The sequence below is a fragment of the Pipistrellus hanaki genome (assembly GCF_964339955.1).
Source record: "Pipistrellus hanaki genome assembly, chromosome: 13".
NCBI classification, from domain to species: Eukaryota; Metazoa; Chordata; class Mammalia; order Chiroptera; family Vespertilionidae; genus Pipistrellus; species Pipistrellus hanaki.
The window spans coordinates 39,529,852-39,550,989 of record NC_140515.1 but is presented as its reverse complement, the minus strand read 5'-3'; the positions used below and the strand labels follow the sequence as shown (position 1 = coordinate 39,550,989).

At 35.6% G+C, this 21,138-nt stretch overlaps 1 protein-coding gene across 3 annotated transcripts in view; it reads left to right on the top strand.

The window, feature by feature from the left end:
- The window catches only part of TBC1D5 (TBC1 domain family member 5), a 375,466-nt gene that overhangs the window by 137,290 nt on the left and 217,038 nt on the right, over positions 1-21,138 (top strand). The window lies entirely within an intron of this gene.

Sequence of the window (21,138 nt, the reverse complement as noted above, 5' to 3'; positions counted from 1 at the left end):
AATACCACAAAACATCTACTTTCCATTACAGATAAAAACAGAGAAATGTTTAATGCACTGCCATTTGTTTTCTTAAAAACCATAAACTTAAACTGTTACTTTATTACTAAAGGCCTAATGCACAAAATGTACCTTCCCCAGCTGCCCGCACCAGCTTCCCTCTGGCGCCTGGGACCGGGGCTTCCCATGCAGCCCCGGCTTCGTCCCGAAGGTGGTCCAGAAGAACGTCCAATCTAATTATCATATTATGCTTTTATTTTTATAGACTACAGGCCCGATGCACAAATTTGTGCATGGAGAGGGGGGCGGGTTCTCTCAGCCCAGCCTATATACTCTCCAATCCAGGACCTCTTGAGGGATGTCTGACTGCTGGTTTAGGCCCGATCCCCAGGATTGTAAGAGTCTGATTATCCCTCTTACAATCCTGGACTACTGGCTCATAATCGCTCACCTGCCTGCCTGCCTGGTATCCCCTAACTGCCCCCCCACCCCTACTGACCTGATTGCCACCAACTATCTCCCCCCCTTCCCCCCCCACTGGCCTGGTTGCCTCTTACTGCTCCCCACACTGCTTGGTTGCCCCCAACTGCCCTGCTCTGCCAGCCTGGTTGCACTTAATTGCCCGCCCCCCCTCCTGCCGGCTTGGCTGCCCCCAACTGCCCTTTTGTCCCCCACTGGCTTGGTCGCCCCATGCAGCTTGCTGTTCAGTTGTTTGGTCATTCCTCACTAACCCCACTGCAGGCCTGATTGCTCTACTCAGCCTGCTGTTCAGTTTGTTTGGTTGTCCCTCACTAATCCCCCTGCCAGCCTGGTTGCCCCATGCAGCCTGCTTCTTCAATCATTTGGTCATCCCCCACTAACCCCTCTGCCGGCCTGGTAGGCAGCCCTCTTGTGAAGGTGAGAGGGTCAATTTGCACATTATCTCTTTATTATATAGAATAAGGATGTTGAAATGGAAAATTACTTTGTCAAACTTCTTTTAAAGGAGTCTAAGCATTTTGGTGTTGACTTAAGCAGGATTTTTTTTCACTCTAGCAAGATGAGATTACTCCAGAATTAAAAGACTTGCCTTATTTTCCTTTAAAAAAAAATAATTGAAATTTATGTTGTACTTTTACAGATCTATGCATTTAAATTGTTAAAAGTTAGATTATTAAAAAGTAAACTATATTCAGGGCTAACCCCATAAAAATTTGTTGAATGTGTATATATTAGAACTCTGTATTTTTTTTAATATTAATAATAATATGGTGTATTAGAAGGAAATGAATATGTGAGAACTTTTGAAACCTTATCCTTATTTTGAGTGATTCACTAGGTGATAAAGTTGACTTATTGACTAAGAAAACTCCTTGTAATATTTCACTTATGAAATACACATATCAGGATTGTGAAATCTATTTTAAAAATCGTAATTAGTCAATTTACATGTGTTTTATATACTTCAAATACATTATTTTTTTCTATATCGGTATAAAGATCTGCCGTTAACTCATATTTTGGGAATTTTAAAAATAATTGATACCTTAAATTGGCTATTTCAAACTCCTGGTTTTATGGAGTATGTTATTGGAAAGAGTATACTTTGCCATACAATGTATTTTATTTTATATTTGCTTTTATTTAAAAGGACTCAAAAAGACTGCTGTTTGAGGTTTTGAAATATAAAAAAAAATGAAATAATTGTCCCATTTCAGTTTCAGCATTTTAAATATTTCAGTGGTAAAAATACTGCCTTCCCTCGTAATGTTTTTTTTTTTTTTTTTTCCCCAAATGCAATACCTGCAAAAATCACTTATAATGAAATAAGTCCAATTATTTTGCAAACCCTTATATCAGTGGATATTATGAAAGTGAATATGTTTTTGGGTTAGACATATTTAAAATAATTTCACCAAAATTTTCTGGCTAAAATGTTTATTTTAGAGCATTGAATTTTGTGTTGTGTTTTTTAAGTGCATATTTTTCTCTGATCTAGTTTATTAAATATGGAGGCTTGTCTTTAAAAAGGTAGTTAAAAAAACATTTTAAATTAATTTTATCCCTTATTGTTGCAGGAATGAGTAGTTACCTTTTCTGAAAAGGCTTTTCGTTTATATCCTAGCCTAACATTTCTATGACATACAGAGTTATTAGGACTGAATTGATGTTTAAAAGTGCCATTAATTCATTTACCCCAAATGTTCATTAACAATGTAAATGTATGCTGATGTTCTATGAGACAAGGAAGTGACTAATGACTCTTCCAACTAACAACACTTAAAATGAATAGAAACTTTAGATAGCTAATCTTGAAGTAATCAAGACCCTCATTCAACTTGGCATCCCTGTATGCTCTAAAACAGCTGTCAACTGTTAAAAATATATACAAAACACACATACGCACACACACACATGCAGAAAGAAAGATATGTAAATATCTAGTTCTTCAAAGCCATAAAGGTTACTATCCATAGTGGGTTTTGCACATTGTATATGTAAATATTTTATATAAAGCATCTATTTCATCTTTTTAGATTTCCCTTTTGCAGAAAACGTGTGTAGCATTTTAATGGGGTTGTCACATTTACTTTAAATATCATCACCTTTGTAGTACGTTTGTTTATTTTAATATATGTCTTTCATGGTCTTCTCCATATATTTGAAGCCTTTTGTACATTATCCCCACAAGTGAATTTGTGGATGGTTCATTTTCTAAGTAGTCAAACATTGGACTTTAATCAGTGGTTTTCCTGTATAGAATTGATGTTTTTTTCCTTAATTCCTATTATTGGTTCCACAAGTAAACAAATAAGTCTTTAATTTCTGAAATCTGAATTTAAACATTTATAAAGAAGCAGTACATTACTGAATTAAATGATTTTTAGTATTCTGGAAAGTATTTTAAAAAAATAGGCACATAATAGGAATGATAGAGAGAAAACTGCATTTCATTGTTTTATTTCATGAGTGGTTGAGGAAAGTCGGTGAGGAAAAAAAATTGATATATACATGCAAAATCTTAGGACATATATTTCACGTGAATTAAACTTTTAACTGCTTGAATTGCCTTTTCAAATGGACAATAGCATAGCAAATATGACATTTTATCTGTGGCCTAATAAAATTGTTTATATACATTAATTAAATTCCCAGGTCTTTGAACAAAGAGTATTAATTAGTAATTGATAAGTTACCTGTAATTCTGTTGAAACCATAAAAAAGCAAATTATTTGTTTAACTAGTAATGATTATTCATTCTTAGCATCTAACTTATAGAGACCAATTAAATTAAAAAAAAGAAATTATTTTATTTTAAACTGAAAAACAAAAAAACAAACAAAACAGGATCAAGATTTAGGGAAAACCTGGAATGACTAGTTGCTTTCACATGCTTATAAGAGATTGTTGCTCATGATGAAAAAATATTTTCCTCTATTAGGTCTCTTTTGAGAATAGCATTTTGTTACATATTGCCAGTATTTTTAGCTTCAATTATATATGCCTTCTTACTTACAACTTTTATAGTATTTAGATAATTACTACTTAATGTAATGCCTTTTTATATAATATCTGTTTCAAAGCTTTCTTTCTATCTTTATGTATAAAATATTTAGCAACCTACTTTAAAAAAATTTAAGTTGTTCTGAATATCCTGCCTACTCCATTTTTGCCTCTGATAATTTTGTTTTTGTCCCAAATCTTTCTTTTTGTTATAATATTATAGAGTTTTAGAACTCTAAGAGAATGCCTGGTTTTATTGCTGAATAAACCAGCAATAATTAAAATAGTTCATTGAAGTTGATATATTAAAACTCTTCTGTTATGATCTTTAGCATTGCTTTCCACATAAGTAGGAGTGGATTTAGATTTGAGTAAAAGATATATTTGTTCTTCTTAAGATACCCAGTCAAAGTATAGGATGCTACCTGAATCACTTTACTCACATTAAACTCTGTCCTCGGTCTAATTGGCTGGAATTTTCTTGAGGGTGGGCGGGAGGGTGGGGGCAATGTCTCTTTCCTGAATAGCTATTCAGTAGTTTTCCATTGACTAATAATAAAATTCATACTCTTGATCATGACAATATGGCTATCTTGCTAAAGATTCATGAAAGAAGATGCTTCTACTGAACAGTCACTGTGACTATGACCAAAATGGTGCTTTCTGTAATCTCCCAAGAATCCATTGTCTTCAGTATATACTCCATATCCTAATATATAAAAAGCCAGAGGCAATCACGACTGAAACAACCAGACAGATGACTGAACAGCAGGCTGCATGGGGCAACCAGGCCGGCAGGGGGACTAGGGAGGATGACCAAACGAGTGAACAACAGGCTGTGTGGGACGACCAGGCTGGCAGGGGGCTTAGTGAGGGACAACCAAATTACTGAACAGCAGGCTGTATGGGGCAACCAGACCGGCAGTGTGGAGCAGTTAGGAGCGACCAGGCCAACAGAGGGGAAGTTGGGGGCAACTAGGCTGGCAGGGGTCAATTGGGGTTGGCCAGGCCAGTAGGGGGCAGTTGAGGGTGACCAGGCCGGCAGGGGGGGGGGGCAGTTAGGAGTGACCAGGCTGATAGTGGGGGGCAGTTGTGGGCGAGCAGAGGACAGTTAGGGGCAACCAGGCCTGCGGGGTGGGAGGTAGTTGGGGGCAACCAGACCGGTAGGCAGAGGCAATTAGGGGTGATCTGGCTGGCAGGGAGGGCAGTTAGGGGCAATCAGGCAGGTAAGAAGTTAGGAGCCAGTGGTCCCATATTGTGAGAGGGATGTCCATCTGAAGGTTTAGGCTGCATCCCCGGGATCGGGCCTAAACCAGTACTCAGACAATACCCGGAGGGGTCCCGGATTGGAGAGATTTCAGGCTTGCCTGAGGGGACTTCCCCCCCCCCCCCCCCCAATGTACAAATTTCATGCACCGAGTTTCTAGTTTAAAATAAATGAATTGTGTTGTATATACAAAAGTTATGGTAGTACTTGAAAAAATTAAAATCAATGGAAGAGGAGTCTTGGGTCTTGGAAATTCAGAGGAGACACAGTCTAGAGCCAAGATGGAGTTATTTGTAGATAGAAAGAGTGTCATTATTTTTATTGTAATAATAGGAGGGAAGGGAAAAAGGTGTTTACGTATAGTGAATTCGTTCATTCAGTGGCATATCACTGAGTTCAGTTTAAATATCACTGATGCTTTCATCTCTTTTTTGATAAATTAGGGGGAGCTAATTTGCTGGAAGTGATTTGTAAAGATTGATAAAGGTTAGATTGAGTTGATAAAGAATACATAACCTTGGGATCCAAGTTTAGATTAGACACCCTCATTTATAGGTGATACAACCTTATAAACTTGGATGATTATCTTCCAGCAAAATTCAGCACCTAGGATTTAGCCACAAAGTGAAGAAGGCAGGGGTTTTGTCAGGAGAGTGTAATACTAATAAGTAGAGCAAAAGGCAAGGGAGTTGATGGTGAAAGAATTCATTGATGTTTTGAGAATACAGTACAGTTTACTGTAAAGCAATGGCATTCTAAGAGGGCAGAGAAGAAAGTTTTGGAAGGGATGAAGACAGAGAAGATGAAGTGTAGAGTAGTATAGTGATGGGAGTTATGACGGGGATATGGGAACAGTATATAATTATTTGATAAGTACATCAATTCAATGGAATATTGTTTAGTAGTAGCAAATAAACCAGCTCAATACCTTCATTAGTTCTGTGTAATGATTTTCATCTACTTCGATTTGGATAGGTTTGAAGTCTTTTTATTTTAAATGCTTTTTTTTTGAGAGCAGATTTAGGTTCATAACCAGATTAAAAAGAAGGTACAGATATCCCATATAACAATTCAATGGAATATTGTTTAGTAGTAGCAAATAAACCAGCTCAATACCTTCATTAGTTCTGTGTAATGATTTTCATCTACTTCGATTTGGATAGGTTTGAAGTCTTTTTATTTTAAATGCTTTTTTTTTGAGAGCAGATTTAGGTTCATAACCAGATTAAAAAGAAGGTACAGATATCCCATAGCCTTGTCCATTATCAATTTCCCCCACCAGAGTAGTTTAATTGTTAGAACTGATGAACTTACATTGACACATCATAATCACTCAAAAGTCCATAGTTTACATTAGGGTTTACTCATATCAGGATGCATTGATTATTAAAAGTATCCTATATGGTATTTTCATAAATTTTCTGTGCTCTGTCTATTTGTATTCTCTCCCCTCTCCCCATCCTTTTATCCCTGGTAACCACTGATCTTTTTACTATCTGCATAGTTTTGCAAGAATAATTTTTACATAAATAATTTTCTTATATATCAAGAAAAAGGTAGTTTAAATTGATGAAAAATTCTAAGCAAGGCTATAAAACTACTAAGGTAAAAAGTAGCTTTGTTGAAAATAAAGATGGTAAAATAAATGAGAGTAACTGAGGTCTTAAAGAACAATAGCAAGGATTTTAAAAAGGATGGTTAAAATGACTCCTTAAAAACAGATTTTAAGTGGTATGACAGTAAGTAGAAGTGAAATCAGAGAGCAATCAACAAGCCATGCCCAATTCCTCTAAATTAAACTGTTCAAAAGAAAGTTGGAAATGAGAGGCTTAATTTGAAAGGTCATGAGTTAGAGATCTGAGTCATTCTCCAGATGTCAATTCAAAGTATAAGACAGTTAAGAAATCCAAAGAAAGAGGCAGGAGAGTGCTGAGGATTGATTTGTAGAAATTTTCCATGATTAGAAATTGAATAGATGGAGCAGTATTTTGATAATATTGTAGGAATAGTGAAAATAGGGGAAAGATGTAGGAGGCCAAAGTTATAGAAGCTACATATATGAGAGCTTCCAGAAGGTCCAAAGTGATCAGTGCTTCAAGGATTGCATAAGTTAATGAGTATAAAAGGAGAAAATATATGATTTGGTGATTGGAAGAATATTGATGATCTATAAGGTGGGTAAGCCATTTTCAAAATACTTCTAACTCACTTGAGTGGATTGAATTGAACTCAAAATCTGATTCAGAGTTAACAGAAAAAGATAGTGGATAAATATCCATGATAAATATTTAACTGATGAGGAAGGTTAATTTACTCTTTAATATAAGACTTATAATAGATGAAGCTTTGAGAATGCATTTTGCTCCAATGATATATTATTAATCTAAGCTCATCATTAATCTGAGCCCATGATTAATATGCATTGGCAGTATTTTTCATTCTTAACTGTATTCTATGAAAATTGAAAATTGAAAATAAGTTACCTTAGGTTGCCATCACTATACATTTCCTATAAAAAGGGTTTACTTGATAATCAAATAGATGTTTTGAAATAAGAAAAATTTTTCCATGTAATACTTGTACTTTACTCTGGAGCTTGACTATCCTGTTCTGCGAGACCCATATGAGCAATATCGGAAAACACAAGGGAAAAACATTACGTTAGCAACAAGCTGTTTTAGTTTCACATTTTAGGAAAATCTGAATGTTTTAAACTGAAGAAATTAAGAAGCAAGTAAATCACAAAAATTATAATATCTTAAGTTATTTACTTTAAATTGTCCTTTTCTTTTATTACATCTCCAATATTAAAAATATAATTTTCTTGAGTCATTGGAAATGATCTGATATTCTACCATTTGGTAATTATTGTATTCCTATAAATTATAGTGATTATTTGTCTTTTTTCAACTTACAAATCTATTTGGTTTTAGTAAGAAAAAAACACTCACCAGCCTTGATTTATCAACAAATAGTGAGAGTTTGCTTTTACTTATTCAAGTCATGTATAAGGCAACGTGTAAGCCAAATAATCATTTATATTATAGGAATATGTGTACATAAATAATAATTCTTCTACTTTATTTGCCCCCTTCTCCCAAATATAGAAAAATTTAATGCAATTGGCATCCTAGTATATTTGCTTAGTGACAATTTTAATAGACTATGACTGATTTTGACCAAGGTTAGAACAAATAATACTATCAATGTAAATCTTTAATCAGAATTGTGAATAGATTTGTTTTATTTTACTTAAAAATTTTCAATCTTGGCTTGATAGTTAAGAAATTTCAGTGATACTCAATAAATGAATAGAGAGTATAGAAACATATATATTTTGTCACACTTGATAAGGCCTCAGGGGACAAGAGCAGATGTTCACTCATTCATTCAAAAGTATTTATTGATCATCTAGTATCTGAGATACACTATTAAACAAATACACCAAGTGCTTTCTTTCAGTGGAACTCATTTTTTAGCGTGAGATAGTAAAAAATGAAAAAGTATGGAAATAAGAAAAACTATGAGAGAGTGATAAATACTAGGCAAAGAATTGACATAGGGTAATATTACCCTGAGTGACTGGGTGCAATCTCTCTGTGAAGGTGCTCTGCCAGCTAATAGATATGAATGATACTGGAGAAGGAGCAAAGCATGCACAGATGGTGAGAGGGAGAAAGAGAGACAGGCAGACAGAGACAGAGAGATGGAAAGAAGGAACCACAAAAGGAAAAGTTCATACAAAGGAAACACCTAGGCTTGTCATATTTGAAGAACTGAAGGAAGTCATTGTGGGTGAGGCATTATGAGTGACAGGACTTGGCACAGAATGGTCCTGGTAGGCCAAGGCCAGATTATGAGGTTTTGTAAATCAGGCTGAGGAGTATAGCTTTTATTATAAAGACAGACTTAACTGTATTGTTAATCTCCGTTGAATTTATAGTTTCTTCTCAGAATGAGGGCCATAACTTTTAAATATACTATATATCCTTACTTATTGATAACAGGCATCTAATAAATAATGCCTGGTTTACTCTGAGTTGTAATATTTAAAAAAATTATTTCCATGTTGCAGTTCTCTACACCAGTCTTTGTTTCCTCATTCTCAAGATTTTAACATTCTCAACATTTTAACTCTTTATAATGGTGAAGTAGATTTTGTTTGAGATAAAAAGATGCCCTAAAATTATCCATTTATTTAAGGTTCTGTGTCATACCATGCAACTCATAGTAATAGTAAATAGTGAGACCTTTTCTGTTTGACCTATTGTCAGGCCTCTAGTACTGTACTACTCAGTTCTCATTTGGCCCTGATTTGATTTTCATTATATCTGGTCTCTCAGTCCTATCTTGAATTTTAAGATGATTTTACTATAGACTCCTTAACCTATCTTAGAAACACTGTGTGTGCATATGTGTGAGACTTTTGGTGGGGGACATATAATCATTTTCCCTTTGCTGATGTAATGGAAAATTTGTTTCTCCAGGACATATTAGAACAATGTATTTAATGCTCTTCAATTTAATTTGCTAGTATCACAATTAATACAATTAAGGTCACTTGAAATGAAACTATTAACAAATTGAGTAATTTACTTTAACAATGTCAATGTGTTCTCACAATTACATTTGCTTAATGAGTGTACAAGCTATTATTTAATGGCATACTTCATATAGAAAAATGTAATAATGCATTCTTGGCTCCTTATAACAGAAAGAGAGAAACTTTTAATGGAGTAAGTGATTTTGTGAAAGAGCTGCTAGATATAAAGTGATAGAACAGAAAGTACAAAGCCAGAAAGCTAAGGCTGTAAGAATGTAAATAAAACAAATACTTCACTTGATATTTAGCAATACATGTCCTGGTTATCATTGTATAGTGAGTATTGGAAACTTTTAATGGTAAATAGGGAAGGGAACATAAATTCTCAAAAATTTTTAGTGTCCAATTTTATCTACTTTATTTTATTTATTTATTTATTTTTACTTAATAATGCAATAGTATTTTAATTTTTAAAAATAATCCTAATGAAGGGGAACTGAATGGTGTGGAATATAAAAAAAGAAACAAAAATATTTGGATTCTTACACTGGTTTTTAAAAAATATTTTAATATGTATAGATCTTAACTAAGAATTCACGCTAATAGCCAGTGAAAGAGCTCTTTTACCCTCTGTTGAGATCAGAAGACCCAGGGAGAAATAAATGATTACATTTCTGTTTCTGTATGAGCAGTAAAAGAGGAAGGAGGTGACTTGTCCACAAAACCATAATTAATAAGATCTGCTGTTCTCTATAAACATGAGAGCAAAATTTACTATCATGTAATCAAGTGGAGATTTATGTGGAAGAGAGATAAATGCAATCTAAATAATTCAATACTCTACTTTAAAAATTATTTTGATAATTTTTGGCTTAATTTGATTGATTGATTTCAGTTTATATTGCTTGCATCCTTTTCTCTTTTTTCACCTTTGGCTAATGATAAAAATTCATAAAGTTACAAGTAAATAAAAGCAGGCACAAGAATAATTAGGTAATAAATATTTAAACATAAAATAGAAGAAACTTAGAGAATCCACAGACTTTGAAATATTAACTATATCTCTCATTTCTAGAAAAGAAGTTCATAGGAGTATACTTAATTTTTTCAATACTTCTATATGTTTTCCAACAGCTCTTCTACCAGCTTTTATTGTGTATCCCAAATTCTGAGTTCATTCTACCAAGTTGTTCATAGATCAGATGAGTCAGAATTGGATAATTTACTTAAAGAACAATTTATTTTGTAATGGTAGAAAAGTAGTTGAGGTAATTATTTAAATAGCATTTTGAATATTTAAATATATCAACTATTACTTGAAGTAGTTACTACCTATCCTATCTAATAAAAGAATAACATGCAAATTAACCATCACTCCAACACACATGATGGCTGCCCCCTTGTGGTCAAAGATCCTATCCCCATGTGAACACAAGATGGCCATCACAAGATGGCCAGCAGGTGAGGGTAGTTAGGAGGGGCCAGGCCTGCAAGGGAGGGCAATTGGGGGCGATCAGGCCTGCAGGGGAGGACGGTTAGGGGTGACCAGGCTGGCAGAGTAGGGCAGTTGGGGGTGACTGGGCCTGCAGGGAAAGGTAGTTGGGGGGACCCAGGACTGCATGGGAGAGCAGTCCTGGATTGTGAGAGAGATGTAGGATCAGGCCTAAATAGGCAGTTGGACATCCCTCAAGGGGTCCCAGATTGGAGAGGATGCAGGCTTGGCTGAGAGATCCATACCTCTGTACATGAATTTCATGCACTAGGCCTCTAATCCTATATAATAAGAGCCTAGTATGCTAAGTGTCTGGCCATCCAGTCAGCCATTCAACCAATCAAAGTGTAATATGCTAATGATATGCTCAACTGCTTGCTATGATGTGCACTGACCATCAGGGGGCAGACAGTTGACCAGTCAACCATTTGCTGTGACATGCACTGACCATCAGAGGGCAGATACTTAAACCGTTAGCTTGCTGCTAGGGAATGGCCAATCGAGACTGAGCGAATCAGGTAGGACATGCCCTGGAGTCCTCCCTGGCCCCAACCATGCACAGGTGGGGTCCCTAAGCCTAGTCTGCACCCTCTTGCAATCTAGGACCCCTCAGGGGATGTCAGAGAGCTGGTTTTAACTTGATCCCACAGACCAGACCAACCCCACTGGTGCATGAATTCATGCACCAGGCCTCTAGTACTGTACTAATCAGTTCTCATTTGGCCCTGATTTGATTTTCATTATATCTGATCTCTCAGTTCTATCTTGAATTTTAAGATGATTTTACTATAGACTCCTTAACCTATCTTAGAGAAATTTGAAACAACAACCAGAATCTGATTATTTAAAACCTTGATCTTTAAAATGTAATAGATTTTTAAAAGGCATTGATTTGTTATATCAGAAAAAAGTTAAATGTAAGAAGTAAACTTTCTTCCAAATCTTACATATATGTGGTCTTCATTCTTAGTTCTCTCTCTATCTGGAGAGTAAGAAATGGCTGCAAACTTTTTGAAAGAACATAATATGACCTTAAAGTGTTTAATCTATGTCAGGTCTGAAGATTGATTCAACTGCATATCAGTTTTATAGTGTTCCAGAAGCACCTTCCCAACACTATAGAGTAGCCTGTTTTCTTGGATTAAGAGAAGTCTTAGAGTAAGCTCTAAAAGGCTTTCATGGCCTGGTTCTAAGCATTTTTTTACTCACTTTCCAGTGAAACTAGACAGGATTTCACTATTAAAATTTAAGAGCTACTCAGAATAGTCAATACATCATTGAGGGAAAACAGTCTTTGGGAGACTAGCACCACCTGACTTAAAGAGCCTAAAAATAGACGCATCTATACTAATAAAATGGTAAGATGCTAATTAGAATGGATGTCCTTCCAGTTAAACCACAGTGGCTTTGAGGGCGAGACTCAGGCAGCCATGGGCCCCTGTGAAGGGTTGAGGCTCAGGACAGTAGTGGCAGCAACAGCAGGGTTACAGGGGTGGTGCCTTCCCCTGATCTGCCAGGTCACCTCCCACAGAGGGAGGTCAGACTGGGGGCCAAGGCAGAAGCAGTTAGAGTCAATCAGGCTGGCAGGGACGGGCAAGGGAGGGGCAATCAGGCAGGCAGGCAAAGGGGTTAGGAGCCAATGGTCCCGGATTGCTAGAGGGATGTCTAACTGCCAATTTAGACATTCAAACAGGCAGTCAGACATCCCCCAACGGGTCCCAGATTGGAGAGGGTGCAGGCCAGGATGAGGAACCCCCCTCCATGTACAAATTTTGTGCACTGGGCCTCTAGTGTAATTATAGTTAAGTGACCTAGATAAAGAAGCAAATGCAATTCAATGGAGAATGGATAGTATTTTCAACAAACAATGCTGGCACAACTGAATATCCATATGTAATGAAAAACCTAGATATAGATTTTATACTTTTCACAAAAATTAACTCAAAATAGATAATAGACCTAAATGTAAAGTACAAAACTATAAAATTCCTAGAAGATGACATAAGAGAGAATCTTGGTGACCTTGTATTTGGTGATGACATTTTAGTTTTAGTTTCAAAACCATGATTTATGAAAGAAAATTTTGATGAGATGGACTTCATTAAAACCTTTTTTTTCTTTGAAAGACATTGTTAGGATGATGAACGATAAACCACAGACTAGGAGAAAAATCTTTGTAAAACATACCTGATAAAGGACTCTGGTATCTGAAACAAGCAAAGAACTTTCATAATAATAAGAAGAAGAAATAGACAACCTATGGGCAACATATCTGAATGGAAACTTCACCAAGGAAGATATACAGATGGCAGATAAGCATGGGAAAAGATGTTCAGCATCATAGGGCATCAGGGAATCACAAATTAAAATGAAGTACTGCTACACACCTGTTAGAATGACTAAAATCCAAAACCCTGACAATACTAAATGCCAGTGAGGATGTGGAACAACAGTAACTCTCATTCACTGCTACTAGGAGTGCAGAATGTCACAGTTTATTTGGAAGACAGTTTGACATTTATTCATTTATTTATTTTTACAAAACAGAGCATACTCTTACTGTGTGATCCAGCAATTGCACTCTTTGGTATTTACCCAAATGAATTGAAAGCGTATGTCCATGCATAAACCTTCACACAGGGTTTGTATCAGCTATGTTCATAATTGACAAAACATGGAACAACCAAGGTGTTCTTTAGCAGATGAATGGATAAACAATCTGTGGTACATGTATACAATGGAGTTATTATTCAGTGATAAAAATAAGCTATTAAGCCACAGAAAGACAAGGTGGAACCTAATATACACACTGCTAAGGGGAAAAAACCAATAGAAAAGATTACATAACAAAATCCTATAATATTCTGCAAAAGGGAGACACTGAAAAGATTAGTGGTGGTCCCTACGGGTAGGGAAGGGAAGAAGGGAAAAGTGACTAGGTGGGGCACAGGGGGTCTTTAGAAGGTCTTTATTCTTTATGATATTGTCATGGTATAGAGAGAGTTAGAAATATCAATGAGAAACATCGATCAGCTGCCTCCTTCACACCCCCTACTGGGGATGTGCCCGCAACCAAAGTACATGCCCTTCACTGGAATCGAACCTGGGACCCCTCAGTCTATATAGGCTGATATTCTATCCACTGAGCCAAACTGGTTAGGGCTGCTCAATTTTTTAAAATCCTAAAACATCTCTAAAAAATAGTTTGTTACATTTTTAAAAAGACCTCAGAGTTTCTCTTCCATTGATTTTTACTTCTCCAAGTAAGTGGTGCCATACCTTTTCCTCTCATTCATTATGACGCTTTAATGTAGAGCACATGTGTAGTTTATTTGAAATATAAAGAATACTCAGGACTAGGAAATGACAAATTATAAAAAGGAAAAAGTGTGCTACACTCACTGCTCATGATGAAATCTCTCGATTAACTTAACTCAGACCTTTTTAGTTTATAATAATTCTCTGTTTCACTCCTGATATAGCCTGAATTCTCTTACAGTTTAATCCTGTGTGTAGTCTTTCCCATAACATTACTTATTACCAATCTAATCCTTCATTTAACAGTGTTTTTAAATCTTTCTGTTTTTAATTAGTGCATAAAATGCTTTTTTTTTTTTTTTTTTTTGTAAAACCTTTGATTTAGATTGGAAATATTCTCATACTTATTTTTTTCTTTGATTCTCCTGGTTACTTATAATAGACTAGAGGCCTGGTGCATGAAATTGAGTGCACTGTGGGGGCCTTATCCCAACTTTCACCCTCTCATAGTCTGGGATCCCTCCGGGGATGTCCAACTAGCCATCAGACAGACATCCTTAGTGCTGTGTGGAGGCAGAAGAGGCTCCCGTCACCTCCGCTGCACTCACCAGCTGTAAGCCTGGCTTTTCTCTCTGCCGCACTCCCCCTGTGGGAGAACACTGGCAACCAGTGGGCAGCTCGTGTTGAGTCTGCCCTCTGGTGGTCAGTGTACATCATAGCGACCTGTTGTTCTACCATTCGGTCAATTTACATATTAGCTTTTTATTATATAGGCTTGTAAAGGAAAAGTCTTTAGTATATTTCAGAAGCCAATCTGAGGTCAAATTGTATACTTTTTTAGAATTGAGATTGGTATTTTTTTCTTAAATTGCCAGATAGTAAATATTTTAGGTTTGTAGACAATGCCATTTTAGTCTGAAAGCAGTCATAGACAATATTGAAACAAATGCCTATGGATGTGTTTCAGTTAAACATTACCAAAATAGGTCAGCCCATTTGCCCATTGGTTGTAGTTTGTTGACTTCTATTTTAGAATAACGATTACTTTGTTATTAAAGTAAATATATATAATGGAAGTGTGACAGAGAATAATGGTATGTTCCCTTTTTCCAAAGTTTTCTTTAAATTATAATATCTTAAAAACTAGGCTTGGGACTACTAAACCAAAAGGTTGCTTTACATCAGGGGTCCTCAAACTTTTTAAAGTGAGGGCCAGATCATGGTCCCTCAGAGAGCTGGAGGGCCGGACTATATGAACTACTAATTCCTACTGTAACACCTCGGCTGTGCTCACTGCCCAAAAAACCTGGCGGGCCGGATCAGACTCCTCTGCGGGCCGCAGTTTGAAGACCCCTGCTTTACATGAATTTAGAGGCATCTTGTCAAAAAGACTCTTTTATTATGATTTCTTAAGTACTCACTAATTTATTTGAATTGCAACTGTGCTAATTAGTATAAAGAAATATACTTATTTTTGTATATTGATCCTGTATTCTGCAACTTTGCTGACTTCATTTATTAGTTTGTGTATGTTAAATGTATGTGTGTGTATTCTTTAGTATTTCCTCTATATAAAGATCATGTCAGCTTTTAATAGAGATCATTTCACTTCTTCCTTTTCAACTCAGATGCCTTTTCTTTTACTTGCCTAGTTACTCTGGCTAGAACTTCTAGTATAATGCTGAATATAAATGGTGTCTTATTTGTGATTCATGGGAGAAAGCTTTTCTTTAGCTATTTGAACATATTTATGCCAATTGGTTTAAAGTCTTTGTCTAGTAAGTATAATGCCTGGGCTTCCTTTGGGACATTTTCTGTTCATTTCTTTTTTCCCCCTTGTCAATGAGCCATACTTTTTTGTTTCTTTGCATTTCTCTTAATTTGTTTGTTGCAAACTGGTTAATTTTGACCATTTTAGCAACTCTAGATATCATATTACTCCTGCCCCCCTACCCCATGTTCTTGGGGTTTGTTGGTTCTTAATGGGTTACCAGACAGGTTGAAACTTGTATTACATTTTTTTTCCTTCACAACAAGGTCTGTGTAGCTCACTTTGACTTCAGCAACTTCCAGGTTACCACAATGCAGCAGCCTCTTTCTTTATTAATCTTTCCTTCCTTTGTTATGCAAAAGTTGATTATTAACAGTGTTTTTTGTTTATTTGTTTGTTTGTTTGTTTGTTTTTGTGTGTGTGTGTGTGTGTGTGTTTTCTTTGCCAACTTTTAGTTATTTTTGTGGTTAGAGCTCTGGAGTTCCCTGCTCTGCCATTTTCTCAGTCACTTCTACAGCTGTATTATGAAGAGTCATTTACAATGACAAATCTTTTTTTTTTTAAATATATTTTATTGATATTTTACAGAGGAGGAGGAAGGGAGAGAGATAGAGAGCTAGAAACGTCGATGAGAGAGAAACATCAACCAGCTGCCTCCTGCACACCCCCTACCAGGGATGTGTGCGCAACCAATGTACAAGCCCTTGACCGGAATCGAACCTGGGACCTCTCAGTCCGCAGACCGACGCTCTACCACTGAGCCAAACTGGTTTCGGCTAAAAATCTATCTTTTAAAATAATGAATATATAGAAAAAGCAGAAAAATTGGCAATAATGTTTTTAGACATGTACAGAAGAATCACAAATCTCATAATACTTTTTTTTAAAAAATGTTTCTTATTTCAATACCAGAAGTACTTAGTAAGTTCTTCCATTTATTTTATATGTCTTTATTATTAGAAAGTAGTGGGAATGATAGTATTATACTTTAAAATTTCTCTTTAAATTAAAAACTTTAAAATTAAAGTTTTGATGTTATATATTCTTTTTTTTTTTTTTTTATAAATATATTTTATTGATTTTTCACAGAGAGGAAGAGAGAGGGATAGAGAGTTAGAAACGTCGATGAGAGAGAATCATCGACCAGCTGCCTCTTGCACACCCCTTACTAGAGGTGTGCCCGCAACCAAGGTACATGCCCTTGACCGGAATCGAACCCGGGACCTTTCAGTCCACAGGCCGACGCTTTATCCACTGAGCCAAACCAGTGCCGGCTTGATGTTATATATTCTAATATAATTTTCAAAATTTTAGGTAAATTATATTTCTATTAAGTAATTTAACTTTGTTGTCCAGATTCACTTTGCAAATGTATAGAATTTAATATGTTATTCTCTTAGATTTTGTTAAAGAAGATTGAAGTTGGGCTAATGGGTGCCTCATTCCTCTCCCTCATCCCCGTGGGTCCTGTGAATTCACTCTTGGGGGTTTGTTTAACCTCTGGTAGGTTATATATTTGGTGTACCTGTTATCCATTAAGAGTTCTTAGAGTAATAATGGTTGTTACCTTAACCAGAAGTGGGAGACTTCTCTTAGCTGTATGGTTTTCAGATTAATTTGTTCCTGAAGTTTTAGTTCTTCCCACAACATAGTAAACTGTAAGTTTCATCATAAGGGCTTATGATGAAGTTTGTCCCAATTATGACATCAGGAGTGTGACAGGTTTCATACTGAGAAATAGAATTGCACACCACAGTGCGTTGAAAACCCTCCCGTTCACATCTTTAAGGATGAAACCTGAAATCATCACAACCTTAATTCCTTTCAAGACAGTGGTATTAACCATAACTGGCTTTTTATTGCTGTACTTGATTTCCATTCTGTAATTTTCTCCTGTTCAGTTTCTCTTCTACCTGGTGTTTTAGTATGGGGATGTCTTTTTTCCTTAAGTATTGATTAAAAAATCAACATCAGGATTAAAAAAATCATCATTCTTTACCTGTCTGAAAGCAACTTTTTAAATAAACTATGAATGATTCACAAGTTAACATTAGGAATGAAAAGGAGACTTTTCATGGGATTCTTTTGATACTTTGCCAGTTATCTGTAACTAGTGGCCCAGTGCACAAAGTTTGTGCACTCTGGGGGGGGTCCCCCTAGCCTGTCCTGTGCCCTGTCACAGTGTGGGTATATCTGGGACTCCTCGATGGATTGGTCCAAAAAGGTAGGCTGGAGCTAGTTGTCCCATCTCCTCATAGTGCGAAGCCCAGAGACACCCCTCTACCCCCAGGCCTCGCTGATCTGAGGCCTCAGCCTAGCCCCTCCCCCGGGCTAGGCTGGGCATAGGCCTCCGGACCCCCAGCACAGGTGCACCAGGCCTCCTGGTGATGGATTGTGATGGTGTGACGCAAGTCCCCAATGCTGCAAGTCCCTCCCCACTTGCACCTGCTGTGCACACAGCCTGCTGATTGGTCATTACACATGAGGGTGTCCCAACCATTGGTATATTACTCTTTTATTAGTATCGATATCTTTGCTTAATAAGGCCATTGCTACATTCAGTTTCTGATAGTTCTTGAGAAAAACTTTTGAAGGTATACTAATTATGATTGTTTTTTTTAAAGTCATCATATTCAAGCAGCTATATTTAATAGTTAATATAATTTTATCCTAACAATATAATTGTATGGACCCAAATGACCTGTAGACAGTATATATTTTTTAGTCCTTCAGAGGTTAAATAATTTTTTGCAGATTCCAGGCATATTTTAATAGTTCTGTATGTACATTTAATTAGTTGCTGTTAACATTAACATGTCAAGTAACTTAGTAACAAGTTAAAAATAAAACTTTTGTCTTGTTAATCAAACTTGACACAAAAATGCAGTAAATATTTGACACATTTTTTTACCCTCTACTTTTAATGATTTTAGAATGTGATTCATTTCAGACATGTTCATGAACACTATTAACTATGCAATTGAAACAGGAGGTTTGAAATTATTTGTATACACATAAATGAGGTTTGTTTTTATATTATATTTAAAACCTCAGGGTAACAGTAACATCTGCTTACTAAATCATAGGAATTGAACAGAAATTCTAGGTGTAAATTAACCAATTAGATGTACAGTTTTGAAATTTCTGTTCAAGCCAGAAAAAAGTTATTTATTTGAGCCACTGTATATTATTCCCAAAACCTTCTAAATAATCAAATGTACGAAAAGAATTAGGATTGGAAAAAATAGAGCTTACTAGGAACTTCTTGGGGAGGGGAAGGGGCTCTTAAAAATGGGTTTTAGTGGCAATTTATTGAATTCATTTATACCAACTTGCTGTTCTTAATATAGTTTATCTGATTTCAGAGATGATTGTTAATGTTAAACCTCTCTCCAAAGGCTGATGGGTGCTGTTCTTATAAACATTTAGGCACAAAGGACTGAGTTCAGTACCTGGCTAAAGTAATGAAAGTACCAGTGAGCATTTACATGCTTGGTGATTTTTTGCCATCAACATACACACACACACACACACACACACACACACACACACACACACGAAGAGAGAAAGAGATAGAAATTAGGGGTATATTTATGCACAAAATCTGGCCTTTTAACAAAGAAAAATAAGCCAATGTTTAGGCTGCCACTGCCACGAACAAAACAGCTGAGACTTTAATGAACACCATACTGAGGGCATGTAGGACATAAGGCGAATTAAGCAGGTTACAAACTGCACATCTTCTGTTTAGATATAAGAGATCTCCCCAACCCTGACAATTAGTTGTACTGACAAAGAAACAGATAGACAGAAACAGGAGGGCATCATTTGTATCAATTTGAGAAATAGAACTTCCGGTAGTAATGAAACAAATAGCCGTATAAGATAGTCTCACTTTTACTTTAAAATTGTTATTTTTCAATACTATTTCCAAAAATAGATACACAGTTAAACAAAAGCTTCTTTTATTTTGTTTGCAAATAAAGACCAACATAGTTTTTATTTTTATTTTGTTCAGAAAAGATTTTTCTGGTCACTCAAGGAAATTTTAATCTTGTCTTGGTAAACCGGACAGCTTTGTTTAAACATTGAACATGAGTTTCCTTTCATGAAAATCTTTTCAAAGTATAGCAGTTTGGCTGTGAAAGCCTGAATACATTAATGATGACAAAGAAGCTCCAGAATGAGCCATTTGTTTTGTTCTTTTACAACGTTTCTTGATAAATTGCGTACACAAAAGTGTTGCAGGGTTATTTTACATTTTCCCTATTTCTTTGCTAATAAATGTCTTTGTTTTTACATTTTTAGAAAGTGTCTTATTATTTATCACTTTAAATTTTTTTAAACAAAAATGACTTATGTTTTCTTTTACATGCGACTTAAAGGCACACATTATAGGGAACATGTAAACATTGCCTTGGATGTACATGATTAAACATCAAAATATATTATTTTTTTTTTTTTTTTTTTTTTTTTTTTTTAAATATATTTTATTGATTTTTTACAGAGAGGAAGAGAGAGGGATAGAGAGTTAGAAACATCAATGAGAGAGAATCATCGACCGGCTGCCTCTTGTACACCCCCTACTGGGGATGTGCCCGCAACCAAGGTACATGCCCTTGACCGGAATCGAACCCGGGACCTTTCAGTCCGCAGACCGACGCTCTACCACTGAGCCAAACCGGTTTCGGCAAAATATATTATTTATATTTATGTTTTGGATGACTCTCCAAAATAAACTTCACTAAACAATTGTGTACCAAAAACACTTATTTAAGTGATAAAAAAGATGAGCCATTTGCAATAAAAGCAATATTGAAGTATTTTAATATAATACTTTCTTAAGCATCACAGTATTTATTCTATATAGTCAGTGTTATGAAGAATGGCATTGCCAATTTTTCTAAAATAAATGTTTCTTAGTAATTTTGATTTAAAAATTTTCGTATGTATGTATCATTTTGAAAAGGTTTGAGGCATATTTTTTTCTATTTTAATTACAAACTACTTTTTAGTAAAACCATACAGCAAAACTTTTGAAAGTTTAGAATTATTTTCTAAAAGCTCTAAGAACTACACTTTAATGTATTGAATTTATAAATTAAAGATGTTTCCAAATGAATGGTATTTATCTGAGCTCAATAGCTAAAATGAGCTGTATTGGTCAATTACATATTTGGTATATGTCAAACAATAATATTTCATGCTATTTATAAGTGGTCTGGGAGTTAGCTTTTACTGTATAACCTAAACTCAATTACTAAAACAATAAGTATAATTATTGCTAATGAGAAAATGGGTACGCTGGGTAATACTCTTGTTCT